This window comes from Pantherophis guttatus, chromosome 1 (assembly GCF_059756535.1).
Source record: "Pantherophis guttatus breed Tessera chromosome 1, ASM5975653v1, whole genome shotgun sequence".
Classification (NCBI taxonomy): Eukaryota; Metazoa; Chordata; class Lepidosauria; order Squamata; family Colubridae; genus Pantherophis; species Pantherophis guttatus.
The window spans coordinates 261,724,054-261,752,014 of NC_142063.1; the positions used below are offsets into that span (position 1 = coordinate 261,724,054).

The window sequence follows — 27,961 nt, forward strand, 5'->3', positions numbered from 1 at the left end:
CGCTGGCCTGCTTCTCAACTCAAATATTTGAGATAGCTTAATACAGATATATTAATTTTCCTTTCCACATTTTAGGATACTCTATTCAGTCTGGAAATAAAATCACTACAAGTCAGCCCTCTTGCTTGTTTTCCCAATAGACAGACAATAGTTATAAAAATAGATCATGCAAATGAACTCTTTATGGCGTCAGCATCCAGATGAGCATGAATGATCAGATAAGGTTGAATGGTTGCAAAGAGCAAACTGTTAAGAAGAGTAGTTGCCTTTTTTAATCACACAGGCTTGTTATATTAAGCTCTTTTCTTCCTGCTCAGAAATCAGCCATTATCAACACACTGATAAATTACATCTGACAAGATTCAATCCTCTTTTAATCACATGTTTCCTTCTAACCCAGGAAGCAGCAGTTCACTGGGAATTAAAGGTACAGTGGAGGAGTCAGAAAAGACAAAGGCAAGCATAAATCTAAATATAGCAGGACTACCTACTACATATGATTGTTTGCATATATTTAGCAAGTCTAACACTTGATTTTTTTTAAATTTTCTTTCTTGTTTTAAATTCACCTAAAGACACACCAGCTTTCTGCTTTTAAATATATTATTGGCTATGTTCCATTTGATACACAACAATATTTCAACAGTGATCCTTTATCACTATAGGTATCACTCTGTATAACTTGCATTGTTCAAAGCCAGCAAAAGAACCTGCACTTGTTACTTTTCACTGCTCATTCTTTTAAATTAAAATCTAAAAAGTTTCTAGAACTATAACTAGGAATTTCGTTCTTCAATGTCACTGAACAATTCATAAACTGCTATTCTCAACCTTCCTAATGCCGCGACCCTTTAATACAGTTCCTCATGTTGTGGTGACCCCCAACCATAAAATTATTCCTAAAACCATTGAAAATATGTTTTCCAATGGTCTTAGGTGACCCCTGTGAAAGGGTCGTTCGACCCCCAAAGGGGTCGCAACCCACAGGTTGAGAACCACTGGTTTAACACTTCAGGTAAAAATGTGACATGAAATAAGCCAAAGAAGCTAATAAATAGAAAAGTGAATAGAAAAAAATCTTGAACCACCTCAAATACTCATTTCTGCCCTGTGAAATCCAACTGCTTGAACTGACACAGAAACTTTTATACCCAGGAAATAAATACTGTAAAGTATTATCAAGATTAAATCTGCTATCAGGAGACAGAAGTGTTGAGTAATGTTTATTCCATTTGAGTGGTCAGAATGATTTTGACTGATTTCCATTTTGGAAACTAGTTTAGTCTGGGCCTATTTGGAAGAAGGAAAATATATTTTCTGTGAATACCATTTTACCACACAGTTTTCTAGATTTCCAAGTAAGATATAACATATAAAAAATGTAGTAAGGTGAGCCAAAGTGTACTGCATACTACGGAAGGAGGAAAAAGAATAAACGAATAAATTTCCACTCAATATAGGAAATGGCATTCACCTCTATCTATGGGTGACGACTTAGATGGCAACTTGTTCAAGATTTACAACACTAATGGAAAAAATTACAGAAGACACTGATTTGTCATACTGTCATGCGTACACCTTCATGTAAATCCAAAATAATTATATTCTAAACTTAAACATTTGCCCCCTAACAGAAGTGGATTTTGTTTCCTTCTGAAAAATGTCAGCCACACGGAAATGATGTTTATGTTGCCCGAAAAAGTTGGTATGCCTCTTCCTATCAACAGGAGAAAGCATCTTCTTTTTCTATCTGTCAGATTTTTCTTTCTCCTAGGAAACAGGTTGAGCTCCCAACCAGTTTCTTTTTGAGAGAAAAGTCTTCAGAGATTTCAACGTTCTTCCTGTTTTATTTTCTTTTGGGCTAGTCATTTCAAGGTAATTGGGCCACCCTTCTATTGCTTTTTCCTGATGCTCTTTAATCCCTTCTTAATGTCTGCTGCTTTCATGCCTCTCCTTTCCTCATGTACTTTCTGCCCTCAAATCCATGACATGAAGACACTGTCTATCTCTTCACATCCTGTTTTCAAGTCTTGCAGACTTTTGCCATTTTATCACAATCTACAAAAATGACCTTACAGAGAAGTCAGCTAATTTTTACGGAGGGTGATCATAGCTTACTTCAGATTTGATTCTCATCCCTCAATACCAGTTCTTATTTCTGTTGCTCTTCTCACTACCCATTTAAAGCGGGGGTTTTTTTTCAATTTCTCTGAGTTTATGAAGCCCTATGAGATGATGAACATACATCTGCTGAAATAATTCTCTTCATTAAATATGTTTGCCTATATGTTACTGTAAGCAGGCAAGCATGGCAGAGCTATTAACCATTTATAAGAAACTAAGCTTTTCTTGCAGAAATTATGAATTATAGGGAGGGGGCTGTAGTTCTGCAAATTGTTAATTAGCTGACATAATGCATAATATGTAACATAATGCAAGGAAGTAATGTAAAAAAATTAATGATGTTATCAAATTTTGCTTTCTTGCTGACATGTTTGCATCCTGCAAATCAGACTTATAAATACATTACCTATTCAGCGTTAGTTATTTTATGATACATAAAATACATAAAATGATTATAGAATGGTCTTTTACTCATTTTATTGATGTCCATTCAGCAATTTTGAAGGAGACTGGATCATTCTTTTGAGAATATTTTTAGCTTTCTCTTTGACTGTATTCAGCACCCACCCCCATTTTGCTGTCAGTCTGTACAATGTGAGTATCTGCAATTCTTCCATTTTATGCACCAGTCATTTACAATATCAATGAGAACATAGAAAGATCATCTGAATCTTAATACTGAACACGCTTGTATCAGGAAAGGATGGGCTCTTTTTTCTTTCACCCTCTTTTTCTTCCTCCCATAGCAGGACTGGAAAAAGAAAGTAGCAAATCTGCTCTCTTTTTTGTTTTACTGGACCAAGTGTCAGGTTTTGATGCTATCTCAAAATAAATAAATTTCCAAACTGCCGATCTTTAAGGAAATTTTCTCTTTATTCGAGCACAGCAATCTGATCCTGACTCTTTCGCGGTCAGTACTGAGCTTTGCCCCCCAATCCCTCCCTTTCCGATCCCCAATTCTCTGCTTCTCATTGGCTATCTTCCAAGTCACTTTCCTGATTCGTTCTTCGTCAGATCACAGGAATGTCTCCCCCCTCCGCATCTCCGAGGAGACAGAATCTTCAAAGGGATTTAGTAGGCAAAAGTTCAGGCTTCTCCCCTCTTTATATGTCAGCGCTGGGATGCTGACACCAAGTTCAGCTCAGCCTGCTCTAGACATTTAAACTACCCATAGTTTAAAGAAATTTGCATCAGGGCTTCTTTGGTCTGATTTTGGAAATCATTTTAATCCATGAGAGAGAGGGGGTAGAGAGGGGAGAGAGGAGAAGGAGAGGAGAGGAGAGGAGAGGAGAGAGAGGGGGGGGAGGGAGAGGGAGAGAAGAGAGAGAGAAGAGAGGAGAGGGAGGGAGGGAGGGAAGGAGGAAGGGAGGGGCAGAGGGAGAGGGAGAGAGGGAGAGAGAAAAGAGAGGAGAGAGAGAAAGAAGAGAGAGGAGAGAGAGAGGAGAGAGAGTCATTGCGCACATTTTTGTTCACAGAAATGTAGTCATTTCTGTGCACATTTGGCTTCAAACGCCACTTTTGTGAAAATTATATTCTTAGGGTAAGCTATCTGGGCCATCTTATTTTTTAATAGAATTTTTTTTACTACTTTGTTCCAATTATACCTCTTTTCCTTTATAGATTTATTATTTGTGCGCATACCTTTGCACTGCTCGATGTATTATTTGTGTATTATTTGTGAACATACCTAGCATTGGTCAACTCTGAACAGGATCCGTAGTACCCAACATGGTGTCTGCCAGGACTCATTGTTTAAATGGGGTCTTGTCTTTACCTCTCAGTGTGACTGTGGTGCTCCTCGACAAAATATCCACCACATTGTGTCCGAATGTCCACCAAGAGCTTACACCGGCCCAATGTCTGATTTTTTTAAACATAGACCACCCTGTCCTTGAATGGCTGGGTGGACTGGACATTAACATTTGAACCACTATAAGTCCATGTATTTGCCTTACGCTAAATAAATAAATGTGCACATACCTTTCACTTCTGTTGTAAGATCAGAAGAGAAACTGGTTAATTCTTATCAAGTTCACACAAAAATAAATTGCCGTGTTTCTCTCCTTATGAGTTGTGTCATCTTACCAAAAACAGCAGTTTTCTACATACTTCCCAAACTTCTATGAAATCCTAACCATCAAACTCATCAGATTACAGCCAATGTTAAATCAAAACCTACCGGTGACAACACATTTTAAAAATTGGTTTGTCCACCTTATCCAGTGGTGGGATTCAGCCAGTTCGCACCACTTCGGGAGAACCAGTTGTTAAATTTCTGAGCAGTTTGGTGAACTGGTTTTTGGAAGAAATCATTAGGGCAGAGAACCAGTTGTTAAATTAGTTGAATCCCACCATTGACCTTATCCACGGATTTCCAACTGTTTCCGACATCTTGGAAAAGTTTTCCTACTACCTGCTAAATAATCCTTTTAAATGCAAATGACAGAAACTGAATCCAAGAACTTCAACAACCAGGGGTCCACTATACATTGTAATCAATTTCTAAAAGAGAAAGGGCAATCTATCTTTTAACAAATGTATGAATGGTACATATTGACAATCATTTAGGATCTACAGGCTTCATTGCTAGTACAACTAAATGTTTCCTTTCCCTTTTACACAGAAATGTTTGTTTGGTTTTTTGTTTTTTTTTAACATGGGCAATACAGTGCCAAAAGCACTGCTTGTCCCGAAGGATGACGTACATCTTCATTGTTTGAGGAAAGGGCAGGGCTAATCAGGTGTCTTGTATAATTACAACTGTGTTCCTTCATGTATTCATTGCGTAGGCTATTCCCTGCCTATGCAATTCATAAAGCTGCTCAAGTGCACTTACATTGTGAAGGCATGTTACCCTTGAAAACAAAGGACACCCAGTTTCTCCTTCTACATGTATTAGAAAACCGAGAATTATACTGAACAAAATTATATTGAACAAAATCAGCTTAATTAGAATTCTGAAGTTAAAATAGGAGGAATATGAGATATTGCTTGACTGAAGCGATAATTACAATGCATTATTAACAAAGCTCCAGTTTCATCATTAATAGCACTCATGTTTCCACAAGTTAACCTAATGCTCAAACCTGAATGTAAGGCTGCCACCTCTGTGCTTCACCATTGCAGTGCAATGCCTGTTAGTGCCTGTTATACCTAGCAACTGCTAGGTATAAGACCACACAGTAAAACTACAGTAAATATTAGAAAGTCTTTGAAAAGTAAAGAAACCTTTAAATACAGTTTTGTGGCAAATGAATTCCAACAATCATACAGAGATTATTAAAAAATCAGCACCCCTACTAGGAATAAAGTACAAGTACCTTATTGTAATTTGCTTAAAATTAATATTGTTGTTATTATTACTGTTGTTGTTATTTAAATTATTTAAATTATTTCTTATTCATACCTGTTCTCTCTGCACAACCAAATTTCAGGTTGTAAACTCCTTGGAGAAAATATCTTTTTATCTCTTTCCCTATTGAATATACAAGTTACATGGATTGTTGGGAAACCACGCTTCATAAACTTCAGCTCAACTGATTTTTCAGGTTTCAATCCAGCAGTGGAAATGCCCCATTTGAAAAAGAAAAAAAAAAGGGGGGGGGACCAAACCCTGAATCACATGCAGAAGCCTACACAAAAGTTGACTGTTCATTAGGGATCTATGAACATGAGGAGGATACACAACATAAGTGCACTAAAGCAGTATTTCTGGCAGTCTAAGGGAATAGCCAGGCCATTTGTAAAGAGATTCTTGAAATCTGGAAAGAAAAACCTGGCAGATGAGGACCAGATGGACATTTCAGCATTATCTCTTAAACTAGGTCTCAATCTGTTAGGGAGTCTGTGAGAAGAGAACTGAAGAGCTCAGAAATTCCACCTTAATGGACATACTAACAAACAAGGACTAAAGTTTGCAAAATTCTGTGATCTAACTCCTTCCTCTTGACATTTTCTCGCCTCTTTAGAGAGACTATTGCTTTCTGTGATGGTGCTCTGTGAAAAGTTGTGGGAGCAGACCAACACTAATTTTCATTGGACTTAAATGCTGTTCATAAATTCATTTTCCATTTATTGGATTATTTGCCTAGTGATCATATCAGATACTTAAACCCTGAGACAGCATTCATTCATTCATTCATTCATTCATTCATTCATTCATTCATTCGACTTGTTTGCTGCCCATTTCACCTAGAGGTGACTCTGGGCCGCTTACAAACAGCTTTTGTAGGACATCTGGGGACCACATCCAAGAGGGGTTTTTTTGGGAGGGGGAGGTATGAGACTTTGACAACTCAAGCTGTCCACTTCTGGGTCCTGGAGGTGTTATTCAGTGACACAATAATTTGTCTATAGTGAAATCTTTTACCTTTTCAGTGTACATTATGTACAATAGGGTATATTATTGCTTTAAAAAAAGTCAATGTCACTACAAAATAAGCATGCCCAACTGCAACCTTTCTGTTTAAAAGCCAGTGTAAATATGAACCTGAAAGGACAGTATGTTGCATTTTTACAAGCAAGTGCTTTTCACAATAGCTTGAACCACAATTTTTGGGTGCTGAGGCTACACAAATGATATAGATTTTAAGCTTTGGGACAACCCCTGCACTGTTTCCTAGGCCCAAGTTGCCTAAATGAAATAAGGAAGAGTGAAATTGACAATATATTGTGGACCACTGTTTGTTAAGGGATGATGTAGTTACCAAGCACCCTACCAAGCAACTGCTGTTCCCCCAAATAAATTCTACGCTGAAGCATTATGGGGAGATGAGAAAAGGGAGATCTGTGTAAATCGGGGAAGAAGCTGGGAAGTGGAGAAAGGCAAATGCCCCCCCCCCATTTAATAAGTATTTAGAAAAGCATTTAGAAAAGTAAAAATAAAATCTCTACATTTATTAACTTTCAAATATATGGCAGCAGAAACAGTAATGCATTGCTTTGGCTAGCAAATATTCCCAAACTGTAGGATCCGGTGCAGAATTCTATGAGCTGGTAAAGACATCTATGCAACTAAAATGTAAATTATGAGAACAGAAACAGGAGTAAAATTTAAAATGTGATGAAACAAGAATGTTTCCAATTTGGCAGAGACAATGGTATAGATTCATTCTGTCTGTCATGCTAGGAGAACGGCATAAGAAGCAACCATATGAAAGGTTGCATAAAATAATTAACACATTGTCCTTTTTCAGTGTATTAAAGTGATGGTAGAGTGTACTGTCAGAATTTGTCAACCATAAATTAATTTAATAGAGGATGATATATTGCAAAAAGAAAATCTGTAATCAATTGATGGTGGTTGCTAACAAACCTTACAATTTTAATCTAATTATTATTGCTAAATTTATACCTCACCTTTTCTTCAGGTGCTCAAGATGACATACACAGCACTCTATCCAACTTCTGGGCCACAATAGTATCTCTGTGGGGCATACCAGATTGACAATAACTTAGCCCAAACTCATCTGATGAAATTCTATAGAAGAGGATGGACTTCAATCTGGGGAGACTCTGGTTCCAGTTTAGCTTAAATATTGATTGTCAAAGGATATAATATCAAGAATGTCATGTATTCTAACATTCTGTCTCAGTACAACAACTACCAGCTTAGACTTGCATCATGTTTGTAGTTCACTATTTCTACATAATATCATGTTACAGCCAATCTTAAGAATAAAAAAGTTATAGCTGTCAAAAATATGAGGACAGGAAAGCTTTGAACTCTTTCCTCCTACATACAGTCATCATACAGCTGCTCACAGGTTGCCGTTGACAATTTCCTGTCTATGCCACCTCCCTGCAGAAATAAGAGCTCACTTGTTCTTAACTGCTCAGTAAAACCGTCATATTTTCCACTAGTCAAGCATGGAACATTACTGAACCAACATTCTCAAATTTGTCCATACTTTGCAAAAAAATTAGTAACAGCTGCAAGTGAGTGCCCCTATCACTACTGCTTCCTGGCACAATGAGTGCATTTTTAATTTCAGAAATCCAAGACTGCTTAATTCAGAATCTTCTTTTGAAAGGACCCAAGAGTCCAGATTGACAGCAAACATACTGCATGTTTACAAGACATCTAGGACCTTGTGCAGTATATAGCTGCACATTTCTAGGAAAATTCTGCTTCCTCTTCATTGCTTACCTGTGTCTTTTTCTGGATCAAATTCGGTGAAGTTCATGATTTACCATTAAATTGCATTTGCTGTTTTACCAGTAAAGGGTGAATGCACATAGGGCAGGGAAAAGAAAGCTGCCATCTTATTTATCTTCCAAATAACTCTGTCTCACTTTTCTTTATCTAAACCATGTGGCCAAATAGCCACAGAATGCAATATGTGTGTGCATTCTGGCAAAAACAACTGGAATAGTGTACATCATCAGTCCATGTATACTTGTTCCATTAGTATTCAATTCAAAACAGCATATAACCATCTGATGAAACCTGCTGACATGGACCAGAGATTCCTTGCCATCTTGGAATATATTCAGCTTCCGAATAGCAATGGACTGAAGGAAGCATTATTACTAGGGATAGGCATAACACAGCAAGCTTCCTATTGTAATTGCAGTGCATGAATGTAACACAATAGCAAGCATTCAAAAAATATCAGCGGATATATCATTTAAAGAGCACCAGTGCTGTCCAATAGAAAGGAAATATGTTCTGACCAGGGGTGGGTTCTACTTACCTTTACTACTGGTTCGAAACGGGGCCGTGCAGCACTTCTGCGCATACGCAGAAGGTTCCTAATGACGTTGGGGTTGGTGGGCGGAGCCTCCCGCCAGTTTTATTACCGGTTCTATAGAAGCGGTCCAAACCGGGGGCAACCCATCACTGGTTCTGACCATGATGACTCCACTTCTTGGCTCCTATCTGTACTACTAATTCTATCTGGCAAGGCTGCTGCTCCATGGTTATATCCATATGCACTTCAGGAAGTCCTAACATCTTTCTGTCCTCCATTCTTTCTCCAAAGTTTGTATGGAGGAGGCAGGGAGCAATTATTGCATCAACTGTAGTAGATGTAGTAGAAGATATTGCTAGCAAGGCAATCTAAATTTTGGTTATTCTACTTATAAAATACTTGAGCGCAGCACTCAAGTATTCAGTGCAGAACAGCACTACACTGAAATTATCTTCTGAAAAGACCTAAATCCTTTAGTAGGTAAAGTAGGCAGAGAGTACTAAGAATGGTAGTAAAGGAAATTGAAAAGATTACCAATAATTTGATTTAGAAATAAAGGTGTAGCCAGCATCATATTTGGAAGGAATCACAATATACAAGATTCTGGTGTTTCTGGTATTTGTGAAAGGAATTGTCAAGGTATTTTCATGTAAAATTTCAATGCCAATGCTGGGCTAGCTCCATACTCCTGGATGTCACTCAGCAGTCTCTAATTTGTTCCTCAACATTCACTTCATCCTTTTCTGACTTCTGATCTTTCATAGATCTAACAGGTCCTCTAAGTGGAATTAAGGACAAACCATTTGCATCTCCCTCTCAATCATTTGGAGAAGCATATAGGACTGAAATTGACAAGATATTGTTATTTCAACTTTCTCTTCCACATGCAATCACCTGCATACATATTGAGGGGCTGCTTGTTGGTTTTCCTCTTCTTTCCCTTTTGGAAAATGCTTTTTAGGAATTGACAGGGGAAAATTATAGTGGAAAAAGAAGTACCATCATTTTGCCTACTGAACTTATGTTTCTCTCGATGTTTGAAAAAGTATGTTCCATGATATTTGATTATATACAAAGGATTATTACTTATAATTATTACCGGTAAAAATGTTTTCAGATAAATAATCCATGTGACCCTCTTTAAAGAGGAAAGTCACTAAAAGAATTAGATGGATGGATGGATGGATGGATGGATGGATGGATGGATGGATGGATAGATAGATAGATAGATAGATAGAACGCAAAAAATAAGGTAAAGGAGTCCCTGGAGATTTTACTGTGCAAATCATTGTCAACTATAGGGGATGGTGCTCAAAGCCATTGAGCCAGTGCTTTCAGAAGACATTTCTGCACTTCATGTGGTCAACATGACACATGGAGCACTGTTACCTTCCCATCAATGTGGTACCTATTTACCTACTTGCATTTGTATGCTTTCGAACTGCTAGGAGGAGCTGGGGCAAGGACAAGAGCTCACCCCATCACATGGCACATCGAACCTGAGCCTGAGTTGCTGGCTTTCCAGCTGACAAGCCCAGTATCTTTACCACTAAACCACCATACGTACGTACGTACGTACGTACGTACATACATACATACATACATACATACATACATACCTACCTAAGAGATTTGAAAGACATACTTTTCCTCTTGGATGTAGTTACATAATGAAAAATTGATATAAATTAATGGAAAAATTCACATTCATTATTTCCCTAAATTGATATGTCGTTTAGACATGATGTTTCAGAGATCACACTACCTTGCATTAAATAATTTTGCTTGCAATTCATTTTTATCCATACATACATGACACTGAAAAATGGAGAGGTTCCTACACCTCCTTACTGAATGTCTTTACTACAATTTTTAATTATTTTATTTTCATCACACTAAACACAAGAATACTAAGAAAATCTACTATATAAACACAAAAAAGCTAACTGCCTCTTTTTCAATATATGCCAATGTATAGCACTGCTGTTATAATTCAAATTCTACATAAACATTAATGAACTGAATGATCCTGCTAGGGTTTGATTTTTAGTTCATGTAATACCACTGGAATTACAAAATTACTTTCAGGAACAATTCTGGAAAGCTAGTATGAAAATGAAATATTAAAACATGGAATAGATTCCACTAAAATCAATATATATATATATATATATATATATATATATATATATATATATATATATATATATATACACATACATACACACACTCTTTTAGGTATATATAGTCACAATTTCAAGCAATTTTTTACTTTAATTTCCCATATCTAGTCACCACTGAATATTGATACAATATTGGAAATCACAGAGTAATGCATTTTAATGCTTTATTTTGTATAAAGAAACCATGGAAATGAAGTATTCTGAGAATTCAGTTTATAAACAAACAAATAACTCTTCTTCAAACTGTCCTTCTTGATCTGTGTTTTAGCTGGAGATCGAAGAGCACAATATAATTGTCTTCAGAAGAATACTACTTGCATGCATTTTACATTTTCCACTGAAGATTAAAATATATCTAACCATAACCAATTATTGTTCATAAAATTTGTTTAGGCAGATTTTAAGACTTGGATAAAAAATGCACATGATGCAATTCTTCATACTTTTAAGACTACTTCATACTTTAAGAATAGTTCCACAGAAATTATTACAAGCAATTCTAATAATACAAAAATGTTTTACAACTCCTATTTGCTATGCATAGATAAATTGGAGAAAATATCATCATGAAAACTCTCAAAATAAGTATAAACCAGTTTGAATAAAAGATTAATACTGTAATGCCTATATCTAAGCATTTACCTACACCTACTGTATATGTGGCAACATAATTGCATCAAATATCATCAGAAAAGAAGTATGTTTTTGATGCCCATGTTTTATGCTGTTAACAAAAGCACATGGACACATCAGACAGAACTATTCAACTCAATCAGAAACATATTTATTTAAATTTATTTACTTAAAATATTTTTAACTTGAACTTCTATTAAAAAAAGCAAAGCAAAATACTCAGAGAATCATTATACACCCAGAACATTTTGAATCAGAGTTCTGCAACCTATCAGGATACACAATGCTAAAAGTCTTGAAAGAGTAAGAGTGAAAGATTCCATTTCTTAGCTTCCACCAAGTGGCCTAGCAGTTGCTGGAATGCACATGATAACCCCATTTTAAATGCAAGATGCTTTTTACATTATATTTACATTTACATTTATTTAAATTTTCTCAGTTTGTATAGAGAAAAAAAAGCATTTATTCATTTTCAATAAGTGATTTTTTTCTTCATACAAACTGAAAAAAATTGAAGTAAAAAGAAAAATAAATAAATAACTGCAATTCATCAGCAAAGCTGCTGCATGCCAAAGATTTTAGTTTAACTCCTTGAGTCTTCACATAAGGTGGCAAAAACGTCTCTCTAAAACTCAGGCGACCATCAAGCTATAGTTAGACAAAAGTCTGATTTAGGAAAATGCCATTTCTTATATTCTTTCATATATTTTAGTCACTAGATATTAATAAATAAATCACACAAGAAGATGCATTCTCCTGCAGTATGAAAATACATAATCCAAGCTAAAGTTCAGTCAAGTCTATAAAATCTATAAAAATGTGCCTTTGATTTTTGTTGGGCATGACAAGTATCATGCACTTGTGATGATGGGCACAAAATAATACCCCACTTGGTTACTTCATTAATGTCTAACTTACAGGCTCGGAGCAATATAGGTTTGGCTGTAATTTCTCCTTCTCTTTATCACCAGTGCCTGTATCAGACACCAAGGCTTTTTGAACATACTCATTTTTTCTCACTGGAAAAGATTGCATAACCGTAATTGCCTCACGGAAATTAAACCTTTGTTTTCCAAAGCACAGCAGTATCCATTATATCAATGCTACCTCGCGAACCTAAATTAGCCCTATCAAATGCATGCGTATGCTTGCCTCTTGGATGGGTTATAATACATGCCATTAGTGGACCACTCATTATCATTCAGAGTTTTCTAAAGATATAATAGTTCCATCTCTATGAGGCTCAATTCACAGAAAGACCACAACTCAAACACTAATGAAAGCTGAAATATGTTGCTCAAACCCCTTTCATATGTTGTTCCGCTATAATGGCTCTGTCAACCTGGTCCAGCCAGCCTTGCATTTGTCCCTAATCTTGCACATTATCATTAACTCCATTGATTTTTTGGCCTGTGCCATTTCAGGAAGTTTAAACATGACAGGGGCTGGATTACAGTCCTCAAAGTAACAGCCTTGTGTGTTTGTTTGTTTGTTTGTTTACATTTTTTTCAAATAGTACTCACTCGCTATTACTGCATGAATTTAAATATCCATTCCCTAAGAACAATGTGCACTCTCAGGAAAACTGTGAGGGGTAACATCGACTCTGTTATCTTTTTCAGACAATCACTACAGCAACCCAGGGCAGGATGTTAATACGTTTTTCATTCTTTCCCTTCAGCATGTGCTCACTCATCCCCCCCCCCCACACACACACACTCCCCAAATATACTTGAAAAAATTCTGAACACTGTTGGGGGTGGGTGAACCTGAAACATCATATTTATTAGCCCTCTGAGGCAGTGGTGGGTTGCTCCCAGTTTGGTCCGGTTCTTGGGAACCAGTAGTAAAAGTGGCGGGAAGCTCCGCCCACCCACCCAGATGTCATCATTGACGATCTGCTCATGCGCAGAAGTGTGTCTCCCGTTGCGAACCGGTAGTAAAGGTAAGTAGAACCAACCCCTGATCTGATGCCAGGCAGGAGTAAGCAATCACACAAATTTTAGGCTTTACAGAAAACTATCAGACACTTGTTTGTTCTACCACTTCAGGCTGAAATCTAATGCCAGACATTAAAATAAAGATTTCAAATTTGAAAACAAATATTTTTTAAAAAAATACATTCTCATCTACGAGGAAGCAATTCAGAGAAAAAAAGGAAATGTGTTTGGATCTTTTCTGTGTGTAATGGGGGTGGGGGGGAATACATACATGTGTGAATGCAAGCCCAGACTTTTCAAATCATAGTGGCATGTTTCTGTCAGACTAACAGATGTTGAATACAGTGTGTTCTTGTGAAATCTGGAGGCAACGAGCAATATAGAAAGAGAAAAATAAGACTTCATAGGTTTTATTTAGCTGTGCTAAATAAAATTACAAATAGTTCTGAAGATGTTCTCATCAAGAATATCTTCATTTCTTTTTATATAAATAATAACATTTCCTGATAATACAAAGTATACCACTACATTTTTAAAACAGCACACTTTTGGTAATTAATTTGTGATACGATAACCTGCACAACTATAACATTATAGTCTGCCAAATTCAGGATTAAATCCAGTGCCTGCAGGCTATGTTGGTTTAATTGGAGAGGAACCATCTCCAATTCAATCCTATGAAAGTGTCTGAACCACCCAGATTTGACAATATTCCATCTTTGATCTTAAACGGGGTAACAGTTCTCTCTTCAAGGTTGGAATATATTCTGGGTATTACATGCGACTTTACTACTTTTAACCAAATCAAAAGAAAGATGATTATAAGCAGAGAGAAATTAGTCATTTAAGCAGAATGACAGCAATAAAGATGCTTTAGCCTGTTTCAGACATTACAGAAAATCCTGGTTTCCCACTCTATTAATGTTTGATGAGCCATAAGCTCTCAGAATCTTTATTTCTATACTGGAAAAGGTTATAAAGAACACTTGATTCTAACCTTAAACTGACCTCAATTTTCATAATGCTCAGTTTGTGGAAATTACAAATTTGTTTAGGTTTCATTATTTTCAGAAGGGCATAATCTGAATCATCACCTTGTGATTCTGGCATACTCTATGTGGCTTGACTAGCCATTAAAGAAACCACATTTTTCCCAGGTTTTATAGTCACAGAGAACTGTTTCTTGTTTCACAGTGCAAGTTTTTCATCTCCACCTCATGAGTTAAAAGCCTGGGGTGGAGAGGGCAAGGGAGGCTTTTTCTGTTCCTTCAAAATTTCCAAAAATTGTGCAAGTCTACACATAAGTATTGAAAAGAAAAGAAAAAAATAAGAATGTCCAAAATTTAATGTAGCAAGCTTGTTTTGTAATAGGTTTCTGCTGCAACTGAAAAAGATCAGAGAAAGTTTGTTTCCCGAATACGTTCATTAACAGTAATAATTACTGTACTGTACATACAGATATAGCCAGTTTTATTTTTGAATATGAGTAAAGGCATAAAAGAAATTCATAATCAGAAAGCCTATTTAAAGGAAAACTTTGCTCTATAGATAGATTAACAAGAAAAAGTAATAGGTGGACAGTGTAACTTTCTTACCTCTGTTGGTATCTGAGATGCAAGTGAATAATGGTCCTAAGTAAAACAATTTGGTTCATAAATCCAGTTCAAAATGGCTCTTTATAATTTTCTGCACCTATTTTAGGGAACATAATATTTGAATAGTTATCAGTAAATACAGTAACAACAAGGATGTCACAGGCTTTATTGTTGAATTTCTATGTGGATCTTAAAAGGAAAATTTATATATAAAGTATAATTCCCTTGGCAGATTTCATTCATGATGTAAATTACCAATACCTTTACAATATATAAGCCTAATAATTTATTGTGCATATCTACATTTTATTACATTATAGTACAATATCAATCTTTTCCCTAAGCTTGCATGATTGCTAACCGGAAAAAATCTATACTCCCTTGCTCTTAAAGTAGAAACATTATATATTTTTGAATATATATATATTGAATTCCAAAAAGGTATGCTGCCACATTGCAAATTTACAATTATTATATGGTGATAAAAAATCTTTCATGGCAAGATTGAGTCAAGTCTATCACTGATTCACAATTCCTGATCAAATATGATTTTTTTTCCCATACACTTAATATTTAAATATTTATATTTGTCCAAATTTGTAGTGCTACTTACAGATTAAAAACATGTATAAAATTGCATATATTAGGGAAAGTATATCCAGAAAAGTATTAGGTGGAATGCATGGAAAATGGACCTTTATTAAAGAAAAATGCACAAAAGTAATAAATATGTAGATGAGTTTAAATAAGGTAACAGTATGTTAACATTTTACAACTGTAAAAAAATATTATTTATAAATGCTTAATATGTAAGAGTGCATCAGACCCAATATTTTTCCTTTGAAGAGATCAAATATACAATGAATTAATCTCTGACATGATAAATGCAGCTTGATTACTTTATCCCAATTAATTTTTTTCAAAGTGCCATTAAATCTGAACTAAAACAAAGTGCTGCCTTTTGAAAGAGCTGAAGTGTGAGAAATCAAGGCTTTATTCTGCAGCATCTAACGCAGGAATTAGTTCATAGACAAGTACATATTTGCTGTTTTGTTGATCTGTCATTAGCAATTGATTCAACAAACAACACTGGACTATGGGATAAACTCCAAATGCTCAAACATGACTCCTTCCAATCCCAGGAATTTGACAATAGAACAAGCAGTCGGCAATGCCAATTAACTGACAAAAATAATAATGAAAATTAAACTCATTATTTCTTGGTATCCATTTCATATTCTAATTTTTATTTAATAAGTTAAAGGATAGGATTGTTTGAATAAACTAGGGGTTCTAGAATAATGTTTTAAGATGTTCCGCCAATATGTCAGCTAGTATTGCTATTGATGGCTGCCATCAATTTCTGTTAGAACGAACAAAGGGGTTTTCTAATTTGAAAAGAGTGAATAATATATCTGATCCTGATTTTGCCAATACCAGTACTACAGTAGATGAAGAAAAGTGACGGAGCTCATTTGTCTTCTGAAATCCTGATCAGTTTTTCTTTTTCACAGACTTGTTTTTATTTAAATAGATGAAAGATCAAAATCAGAGAAGGGTTATTCTCTCAGGAAGCTAAAAAGATCACTTGACTAGCTGAGAGTGCTTTCACTTTGAATTCCATTTGATTTATTTACATAGACAGATTCATGATTTAAAAGGAAACTAAAAGGACCCCAAGACCAACAACTGGTTGTTCTGTTCTTACATTTCTAGGAGAATGATTGTGAAGTAAAAATACGGTGTGAGGCACACAAAAATACTGATAATGATTCCAAGCCAATGTAAAATCTAAGAAAGTAGAGTTTCCAATATATCTATAACTACAGTACTTTGGGAGTAAAAAAATAAAGTATTCTATTCAAAATAATATAACTAGTTTGGAAATGTTAGGGTCACATTCTCAGCTGCCTAAATATGGATATTTATTTATTTATTTGTTTGTTCATTTTCAAACCACCTTTATTATTTTTACAAATAATTCAAGGTGGCGAACATATCCAATACTCCTTCCTCTTCCTATTTTCCCCACAACACCACCTCTGTGGAGTGAATTGGGCTGAGAGAGAGTAACTGGCTTTCATGCCATCTCCAAATGAGATGTTGGATCAGAGCTAATAATCAGTGTTAGCATTCTTTGACTATCTATTTTGGAGAAATCATTCTGAGGACCTCCAGACCATCATCTATACTACTGAAAGACTTTTTAAAAGATAAGCCTCTCTATGGCACAAAGGAAATATTCTTACGTTAAACAGTATAATATACAATTAATATTTACATTTTATTGTTGCTTTTGCAGATATTAGTGCAAATAGATCGTAAGACTTTGCTTACCCCCAAGCACAGTTCAGTATGAATTAACTAATATAAATAGATTTGCCTTCAGATTCATTTTTTAACCTTTATTGATATATTTATATTTAAATAGAATATTAGCTGGACTAAAATGTATTAAACAAAAATCTTTATAAACAAGCTATAAATAAACCCATTCTGAAAATGCCAAGCATCATTTTTTTGCTGCTGCTCATAAAGTCAGATCTTTTATTCCAACCAAAGGCTAAATTAGAAAGTGCACATCCTCTTAACTCACAAACTTCAGCAAATACAGCAATTTAGATGCCACCAGCTGGGCTTCATGCCCTAACTAGCCAAGCTTGATCTGCAAAGACAGCTGGATGGCTATTGCTCCATCCAAATTTACACAGAGAGTAAATATAGAGAGAGACAAAGCTTTCAAGCTGGTACTCCAAAATATAATGCATTATGGTATGTGAATTGCTCTCCTTGGCCAATACAACTCTCTTGTATAAACTGTTTAAAAATGTAAAGCAAAGAGATGAGATAGATGCCGATCAATAAAACAATTTTTGACAATATTGCCCAGGCCACTCCAAATACTGATAACCAAATACTGACAAGCAATTCTGCATAACACAGATTAGCTATAATCTATGCAATTAGACCTCTGTAATACAGCTGTATTACATACTGTGTAATACAATGTCCTCAAAGCACCTTATAAATAATTTTTAAAAAGGAAAGGAGTCAGTGAGGATTTTATTCCGCTAGTCATTGCTGATTATAAAGGGCAGTACACATCTGTTTCAAGGCTATTGAGCCAACGCTGTCCAAAGACATTTATGTGGTCATGTGGCTAGCATGACATCAAAGAGTGCTGTTACCTTGCCACAAAAGTGGTACCTATTTATCTACTTGCATTTGTATACTTTGAAACTGCTAGGTTGGCAGGAGCTGGGGCATGGAGCGCTAAGCCACCCTGCCATCCATCCTTATATATAAATTTGATGCTTCCGTTAAAAATTGCATAAGGCTAATAATTAAAATGGTAAAAAACTCAAAAACACATATAGGGAAAAGAAACATCCGATCCAAACAAATGAGAGGCCCAAAGTCTCTCTCAATACATCTTTCTGCCAGAACCAAATGTAAGAGAGATCCAAAGTGGCCTGTGTTTGTTTGGCAGAGAATTCCAGAACGTTGAAGGGCCACTAATATGACCTTCTTTTATGATTCACAGTGAAGTGCCCCTCTGATATGTAAGATCAGAGAAGAAGAGCTCCCAATAATCTTAAAAGCCAGGCAATTTCATATCACAAAACATGAATTTTGAAGTATTCTGATCTCAAGCTTTAGAACAGCAGAGTAATAGTAGCCTCTTGGGATGTGTTGCATCTCTGTCATCATGGGTAGTTTAGTGGCAGATGGAATATAACTGCCATCTGTCATTATAGTCAGATTTGACTACTCTAAGAATGGGTTTAGATGAACCTCTACTCCTAACCTAGTTCCTTAACCATTATCAAAAAATATCTAAGATAAATGCCGCAGACTAATGCAATAGTGACAAATTCTTCAGGAATTTAATTCATGCCCAAGATTTTGTAATCCAGTACATGGAAGAACTGCAAGACACACAAGTAGGTTTCAGAAGCACGGGCGCTGAGATCACATTGCTAGCATCTGATGGAAAGGAGAAAGCAAGGGAGCTTCAGAAAGAAGTCTATTTGTCCTTTATTGACTGTGTAGACCACAACAAATGGTGCATTTAAAATATGGATACATCAAGCCATTTTATCTGCCTAAATAGAAATTTGTATGCACATCATACAAAGAAGTCATGGGCTTGTAAGATTTGAATTGTTGTAAGTACATCCTCTGCTGCTCGTGATGGAGATGAGGCCTGTATGAGGATGTCATCGAGGTAGCACTGGACCCTGACCAGGATGGATCTCAGGTGAACTGCCAGTGCCACCAGAACCTTGGTAAAACACCAGGGGGCTGAAGCTATCCCGATAGTGACTTGTTCCGTAATGAAATCTCAGGAACCAACAATGTGTTGGCAGAATTGGCACATGGAGTTAGGCCTCCATGAGATCGATGGAAGCCAGGAAGTCATCCAGCCGCATGCCCTCCAAGATGGACTGCAGGGAGCACATCTTGTACACCAAATGGGTGTTCAGACGTTTTAGGTCCAGAATAGCTCTCCACCCCCCGAAGGCTTTGGAATGGGGAACAGGATGGGATAAAACCCCTGTCTCCTTTGGTCTGTAGGACCGGCTCTATGGCCTGAATATCTAACAAGTGTTGGATGGCCATTGCCATTAAACCCCGTTTTTCAATGTTGTTGGAGACAGGGCACCGGACAAAGCAATTTGGGAGTGCGGAAAAGAACTCTATAAAGAACCTAACCTCACCGTGTTGACCACCCAATTGTCTGTGGTGATTTCCTCCCATTGGGGGGCAAAGAGAGCCAATCTGCCACCAATGGGAAGGTTGGTCTGACAGTCACTTAGGCCTACAGAATGGACTGGTGGGACTGAATGGCCTGCCTGCCATCGCAAAAGGGCTGGTGGGACTGAAAGGCCTGCCTGCCATCGCGAAATCCAGACCTCTCCAGCTGGTGATCGTGTCTCTGTGTCCCAAATCGTTGTTGGGTGGAGCTGTCCACCTCAGGAGGCCAGAATGCTCGGTAATAGGGGAAGGTCTGCCCTCCAGAACATGCCTGGCATAACTTTCCTCCTGTCTTTGTTCTCGACCAATATTGGATCAAGGGCCTTCCCAAATAGCCTAGCCCATTTGTAAGGGGCAGAGGCCAGCCTCCACTTAGATCTGGCATCCGCCTGCCAATTGCGTGGCCACAATAGTCTCCTCGAGGTGACAGAGGAGGAGAGGGCGCGGAGGCCAATTTTGCCGCATTTAAGGTTGCACACTTCCTGTGCTGGCAACTTCGCTTGCAACTGGCTGAGCCAGAGCAAGGAAGTGCAGTTAAAAAAAGAAGCATGAAACATGGAAATTTGCATTAAATGATAAATTGACTTGTGATATTAAAATTAGAAGTGGTATATACAAAGAAAATGTTTTTTGGAACACTTGGCAACCATTTGTGGACTTTGCACTTGGGAGATTGGATGAATCGGCACCAGTACCTTATCAAACAGATTTTTGGAAGAATTGAAGACTTCAATTTCCTAAAACTTCCTTTCCGTTTGTATAGCACGTTGGGGGGGAAAAAATTTTCTTTTCTTACTATTGATTTTTGTATTGATTTTTTTTCTTCTTTCTGTTATTCTTTAACAATAAAAATATAATAAAAAAATTTTTTTAAAAAAAAAGAAGAAGCAGCCGTGGCTGCCTTCACCGCCCATGCTGCAGTTTGGTAGGTCTTACGGAGGACAAGTTCAGCTTTCTTGTCCTCAGCCCTTAGGTTATCGCCAAATCCCCGGCCACAATAGAGGATGAGGAGGCGAGGTTCACCACAGGTTCATCCATCACAGGCAACTGTAAAAGGTCAGTCAGATCCGGACCAGAATTGTAAAAATGTCTGTCATTGCTTGTGGGGGTGGGAAAGGCTCCAGGGTGATCCCACTGTTTCTGGATAACCTCCAGAAATAGTTTTGGGGTAAGGATCTCCTCCTGTGCTGACTTAGGCTCATGAAAGAGGCCTGCAACTGGGTCTTGAGGAGCATCCAATGACGTTGCCTGCAATCCCAATTTGGTAGTGGATTTAGCCTTGTGAAGTAAAGGCTTAAAAAGGGCTGGAGGGAAGAGTCCAGTAAAGGCTGGCGGATCTGGCACCATGTCCTCATCCTCCGAGAGCTCTAGTTATCTGTGCCCATCATCACCCCACAGGGAGTCGTGACTACCCACTGAGGAGCTGCGGGAATGATGTTCCTGATAGTCAGGTCTGCTGGCTGAGGGCAAGGAATGAGGAAAACGCGACATGCCTTCCTGTGAAAAGGAGTCAGGGCAGTAGGTTTGCTGCAAGCCTGCAGCAATACCTTGGGAAATGGCCTGAGAAATCATAAGTCTCATATCCTGAGATATGTCAGGCCCCTGACTTTCCACTGGGCAGGGCCCCGCTACAGTGGACGCAATTGTATTGACAGGAGCAGACCTGTCATAAATTTCCTGCCTGCCAGTTGTTATACAAGCAAAAGGATCTAGAATATTGTCTCTGCTTGCAACCTGTTAGGAGGCAGAAGGAGATAACTCTCCTGCTCCCTGTAGTGATTCCTCCAGCAGAACTGCATCTTGTGGCTGAGCCACCGGCTCCGCTTGAAAAGCATGCGAAGTTCCTGGAGCTGTCAACGGAGAAGCTGGCAGCTTGCCACGTTTTTTGGCAGTCCTTGAAAGTTGCTTTTCAAGGGCTTTCAGGCATCTCTGAGCATCCTTTCCTTCCGCGTTGGTATTTCTGGAGGACCTGAGAGCCTTGGTCTTAATTCTATCGGCTGCTTTTCTTGAAACTGACCTGGATTTGGCAGAGGCCTTGCTGACATGTTCTACAGAAGCAGAATGACCATTAGCTCCATTTCTGTCATCGAGGGAGCTGTCCACCATTTTGACAGCTCGGCTCTGACAGTGAAGGCTGAGAAACAATCAAAGGCTCTGCAGGAGGGCAGCCTGCCCTATGACGGCCAGAAAGGTGGTGGCGGCTCTGTCATCACCTGAACAAGCCAGCACACACACCACGGCAAACCAAAAGTCTAAAACATGCCATCTCAAGCAGCGCTGTCAAAAACTGGCCCCAAAACTGGCGCAGCAATGCGAAGTGGCTTGAAAGTCTTTAAAACAGCTCACACGGCTCCGAAAGCTGCAGCGGCAACAATAGCACAATCCCAGTACTCTTGTGGGTTGGCGCCTGTGCCAGAAGAACTGGGCTAGCCAACACGTTCCCACCGGTCCCAGTCTAAGGGTTTTCAGGCCGGCGGCATTGCCAGAAAAACTAGATTGGCCAGCATGACCGATCACACGGAGCTAAGCGAGAGCTCCTGCTGCTTCCGCAAACCTCCAAAAGCCAAAAACGCAAAGAAGAAACCTGTTCCCTAGTATAAGTCCAAGAATGGTTTCACTGATGTTTTCCAGACTGTCCAAAATGTCTCTCTTGGACAAGATTGAGTTGAAAACTGAGTCAGAGGAAGAGGCACCTGGGCATGACTTCAATTTATCTCTCAATCTCTGGGCAGAAAGGACATTATTGAACCTATTCTTGGACCCTCCCACTATCACACTGGAGTACCTACATTTTGGACAATCAATAGTGCTGCTATTTTGACGTTGCTGTATGAACAATAAAAAATTCAAATGCATGACAGGTATTTATTCTATAAAGAGTAGTATTTCTGAAATCTGAATGTTATTTGAAATAGAACAAATGTTTTAGTCTTAAATTCCGATAAGTAAAGAAAGGGTTGCTAAGTAGTTGCAGGCTTATTATTAACCCATATGTGCAACTGGTTTAATAAATCTCACAAAATGTTCCTTTCATACAAAATTGCAATGAATTCTTAGCTCAGTTCCTCTCTGGTTGATTATGCTATTTTGTAGATTCTTCAGTGCTGACAGTTGCTTGAGAGAAAAACAAACGGAAATCAAGATTTCCTAATTACATAATAACATTTTCTCATTGTTTTCAACTCACTTCAGCTTCTGATTAATATTTTGATCAAGCACACAAGCAATGCAGAGCTGCAAGTTAAAAAGGTTATTATTTTAGGAGTCTCATGTTATTTTGGAAGCACATAAACACATTTGGGGAGCTGAAATACTGCAGACACCTAGCAATTCATGGCAAATTTCCAGGCATCTGAACTAGAGCTTAGGACTCTTTCTAGCCATGCAAACATAAAACGGTTTAACCTCTACTCTTATTCAAACAGGAATTTGTTCATTATTTGTTTTTTTGGAATCAGCCCAAACTTTATTTTATACTGGCATACTTAGTCTCATTTAGGGCATAGGTAAGTCAAGAATGACCATGATACACCTCGGAAAAAAAGAATTCACAAAATAGGATAATTTCTAAACAATAATCTATTATTAGACTTTGAGCCAATCAAAATGTCAAAGATGAGTGAACTTCCTTTTTCCTGAACTTGGACATTTTTTCATGATTTGATAAAAGGCTAGAGGTCCAAATAAAAGTTCAGAATAATTGGTTGCTTAAGGCACTTGGGAAATTACGTATTTTGTCTTTTTATTACATGTTTATTGACACTAACATTACTAATAGCTGCTTACGTAAATTATCTTTCTTTTATGGATCAGAAGGCAGTATATCTAGGGATCCCAGATAACCTAAAATGCAAAATGGCTAAATTAGCTATTTGTTTGTTAATTTTAATATATTTATTATCTTACTGTTTCAATCTTTTATTCAATCTTATATTGTTTTACTGTAAGTTGTCTAGAGTTACATGACAGTGAGATGGGCAGCAAATAAATTTAATAAATAAATAAATAATAAATAAAATGATACCTTTCTATATTGTAGGACTTAAAATATTATGAAATTTATGACAAGTGCATATCAGAGAAAGTGCTAATTCTAAATTCTAATCAACCAGCCAATACATTTTAAGTTAGGTTCAAAGGACATTTTTTGCCTTCATCTACACATAGGTAGACAAAACAGCATATTTATATAAATGATAAGTCATTTTTGCCAAAAATATTAATCCCAAACTTAAAACCTAAAACCAGATACATAAACTTCAGTTATCTCTGCACAACAATCCTCACGTGGCCAGGAACAACAAAGCTCTTTCAGACCAGCATATATCTGGTATATGAAACTGTGAAAGAATTAATTAATACATCTTCCTGAATAGCAAAAAGATTATCATAATAAAGACAGCGGAAGTGTCTCATTAATATTTACCAATGTAAGCCATCTGTAAACATTGTCCTGGGGGGGGGGGGCAGCTACCTAAATTTTAAATTTCAGTGGAAGACATCCTGCAAAGATTTGATCATTTTATTGCAGTATTTTTCAAGTGCCTCTTGCATGAATATAGTACAGTTGGCTCTTTATTATTAAGAAAAGAAAAGTCAAGACTTCTGTTTTATTAAATTGTTAAGATCTCTACAATAAGTAGCCTTGGAAAGAGGGAGATGATTCTTAGGTGTCCCAAAAAACTTCCTTATTACTAAAATACAGTCCATTTGCATATGGTATATGCCTGCAATGTTTTTTTAAATACAAAAGTAAACTATAAGAGAAAAATGACATCTCTGAGTGATCAGATCTAATAATCTGATGGGCCTTGGATACTTGTGGCACATACAGTATATCATAAAAGTGAACTTAATTTCAACAGATCAGAAGGAATATTCCCGAAATAAACGAAGAAGCAACCTTCTCAAATAAACCATGGGGATAAATATTTTGCTGGATCAACTTTTATTTGCAGATTGTTATCAGCCAGAAGAAAATAAAACAAGAATTATGTTTCTTTTGCATCGATTGATTTGTTTACACAAACCAATCCTTCCCCCCAAAAAACAAACAAAAGCCAAAGCCTGTCCTATGGCTGCAATCTTACACAACGTAGTATCACAAAACTGCCCAAGACGCTCAAAATCCTCAGAGGTAGCTCCCTGAGCTTCTATAAAATGTATTGTTGAATACATGGCAAGCAATCCTATTAAGTGTGTTGAATTTGCTGTAATTTAATTTTCTTTAAATCAAATTCAAGTACAGCCTGAAAAAGTTATGCTATACGGAGAAGTAAACGTTCTCTCCGCTATCCTTAATACACTTTGCCATTTACTTCTGAGAAAATATACAAAATGTCACATATCCTCAAAAATGGATATAACAATACTAGAGATAATACTATAGCACTTTTATACTCCTGAAATAATATCCAGCCGGTGTAGAACAATTAATCAGTGGAACAACTTGCCTCCATAAGTTGTAAATGCTCCAACACTGGAAGTTTTTAAGAAGAGATTGGATAAAAATTTGTCTGAAATGGTATAGGGTTTCCTGCCTAAGCAGGGGGTTGGACTAGAAGACCTCCAACTCTGTTATTCTGTTCTGTTCTGTTCTGTTCTGTTCTGTTCTGTTCTGTTTTGTTCTAAATACAAATTATTGTATTGTGGTAAAACAAACAAGGAAACAAATCTTTCCTTTAAAAACTTAAGGACATATAAGTGAAAGAACCACTTTCATTCTCCTAACTGTGAATTCATTTGCTTCTCTTTATTGTAGTAGCTCAGGGCTGGGACAATACAGTACAAAGCAGAGCGATCTGGGATGCTTTGTCTGTAGTTTCCGCTTCCACAGAAGTTGTGCAATGCTGAAACAATGGCTCTCCTATTGGGCTACTGTTTCATGCAAACTCACTGCACAGCTGATGATTGATGATGGGTCAAGAGGCCAGTAGACTTTGGGTGCATAACGCTTAATGCTTTATCAAAAATGGCAAGGGGCCATGTACTACAATAACACAGCAAATACTTCCTTTTACTGTACTGCAGACAAATTCCTTCCTCTTCGCTGGCTGAAACTACAGCTGGGATTCACGTCTTGCAGTTCAGGCCAGGCAAGAGGAATATAAAGCACATACTTCCTACAGGTAGCAAAACAAACGGCAAAAAATCCCATCCTGTGTTATTTCTACTACACTGATACCTATAGTACAAAAGCCAAGCTGAATAAATTAAACCAACTCTTGACAGTTAAACAAAACAAGGGTACACAACTTTCTCTGGAATACGGCAGTGCTTGGCCTTTGAACAGTATGCCACACTCCAAAAACTGTGGGTAGGGCCAGAACAAACATTAATACTGAATTGCTTGAAAATACAATTCAAATTAAATATAGACAGTATTTACATTTGATCTTCTAGGCAAACATTTAAATCTTTATTTCTTTTTGTCATATTAAAAATTACAATTCGGTAGGACTTTTAAAAGTTACCAGGGCCCATATCTAAAGCTAACCCGCCAGGCTGGGTTAGCAACATAATTTTAAATTGGATGTTTTAAATTTTTGGGGTTTTAAATTAAGCCAATTTATTTAATATTTTAAAATTATTTTAAATTGATGTCTATTCTGTTTTTAAATAGGCTGTACACTGCCCTGAGTCCTTCGGGAGAAGGGTGGTATAGAAATAAAATTATTATTATTATTATTATTATTATTATTATTATTATTATTATTATTATTATTATTATTATTATTATTATTATTATTATTTTAGCAGGGGTGAAATCCAGCCGGTTCTATTCGGCTCGGGAAACCGGTAGCGGCAACTGTGGGAGGCTCTGCCCACCCATGCGGATGTCATGATGTTGCTTTTTTGCAACATTTTAAGCCTCTGTGCATGCGCAGAAAGCTTTGTGCATGGCGCGCATGAGCGGAGTGCGCGCACATTGGCAAACTGGTAGGGAAGCTAAGTAAATTTTACCCCTGCTTTATAGGTCTTCATAAAGATCGGGGCCTTCAGTTTATACATCTGTACAAGTAGTCTTTGACTTACAACAGTTTGTTTAATGACAATGGTACTGAAAAAAGTGATTTACAACCATTTTACACACTTATGACCATTGCAGCATCCCCATGGAGGCAATGTATCATGAACCATCCAATCGTTCTCAATCTTTCTCAATCATTTTTAAGCATTCACAGTCCTACTAGAAACAATGTAGATGCTATTATAGTTCAATTGAGAAATGGAAGAATATACAAAAGTTTTGGACAGCCCCCATTAATACCATATGAATTACCCATGCTTTTCTTCATTACAATTTTCCCTCTTTTACCATACTACCCCTAAATCAGTATTTTTAATATGCTATAACTGTGATGGTGAACCTATGGCATGCGTGCCAGAGGTGGCACGCATAGCCATATCAGTGGGCACGCGAGCTTAGCTCCTTCCGGCATCAGAAGTTGTTAAACGGGCCATTTTGGGCCTCTGGAGGACCTCGGGGGGGTGGGGAAGGATGTTTTTGCCCTCCCCAAACTCCTAGAGAGGCCCTGGAGGCTGGGGATGGCAAAAAATGGGCGTTCCGGTCCCAATGGAAGTTGTTAAATGGGCAATTTTTGGTCTCCGGAGGACCTCTGGGAAGGTTGGGGAAGGCTGTTTTCGCCCTCCCCAGACTCCTAGAGGCCCTGGAGCCAGATGAGAAACTGGCCTACCGGGGTGGGGCGTATAGATTATGGGTGTGGGCATGCGCGACCCCCTGCCCCCCCCATCCTGGCACACGATGGCAAAAAGGTTAGCCATCACTGTGCTATAGCCTGGGTTGAAGTTGAAGTTCAAGCCTATACATCTCTCTTTGAATTCTTGCAAATCCCCTTCCATCATTATTATATCCTCCACCAACCAAAAGTAAGGTTTACTCTCAGAATATAACTCTTCCCAAAGCACCTTTGCTTACATATTTTAAAAATATGATTTCAGAGCCTAAGAAAGGCCAAAAATAATCACATAAATATTAGTTGATAAAAGTAATGAAACAAGAGTTTAATGATGTT

General features: G+C 37.4%; 1 protein-coding gene across 10 annotated transcripts in view; it reads right to left on the reverse strand.

Annotated features, from left to right (window-relative positions):
* The window catches only part of HIVEP2 (HIVEP zinc finger 2), a 145,085-nt gene that overhangs the window by 38,744 nt on the left and 78,380 nt on the right, over positions 1-27,961 (reverse strand). For all 10 annotated transcript variants that reach the window (XM_034418935.3, XM_060692258.2, XM_034418934.3 and 7 more), the window contains one exon: positions 15,168-15,264. The gene's annotated coding sequence lies outside the window, so the exon portion shown is untranslated. The remainder of the gene's footprint in view (positions 1-15,167; positions 15,265-27,961) is intronic.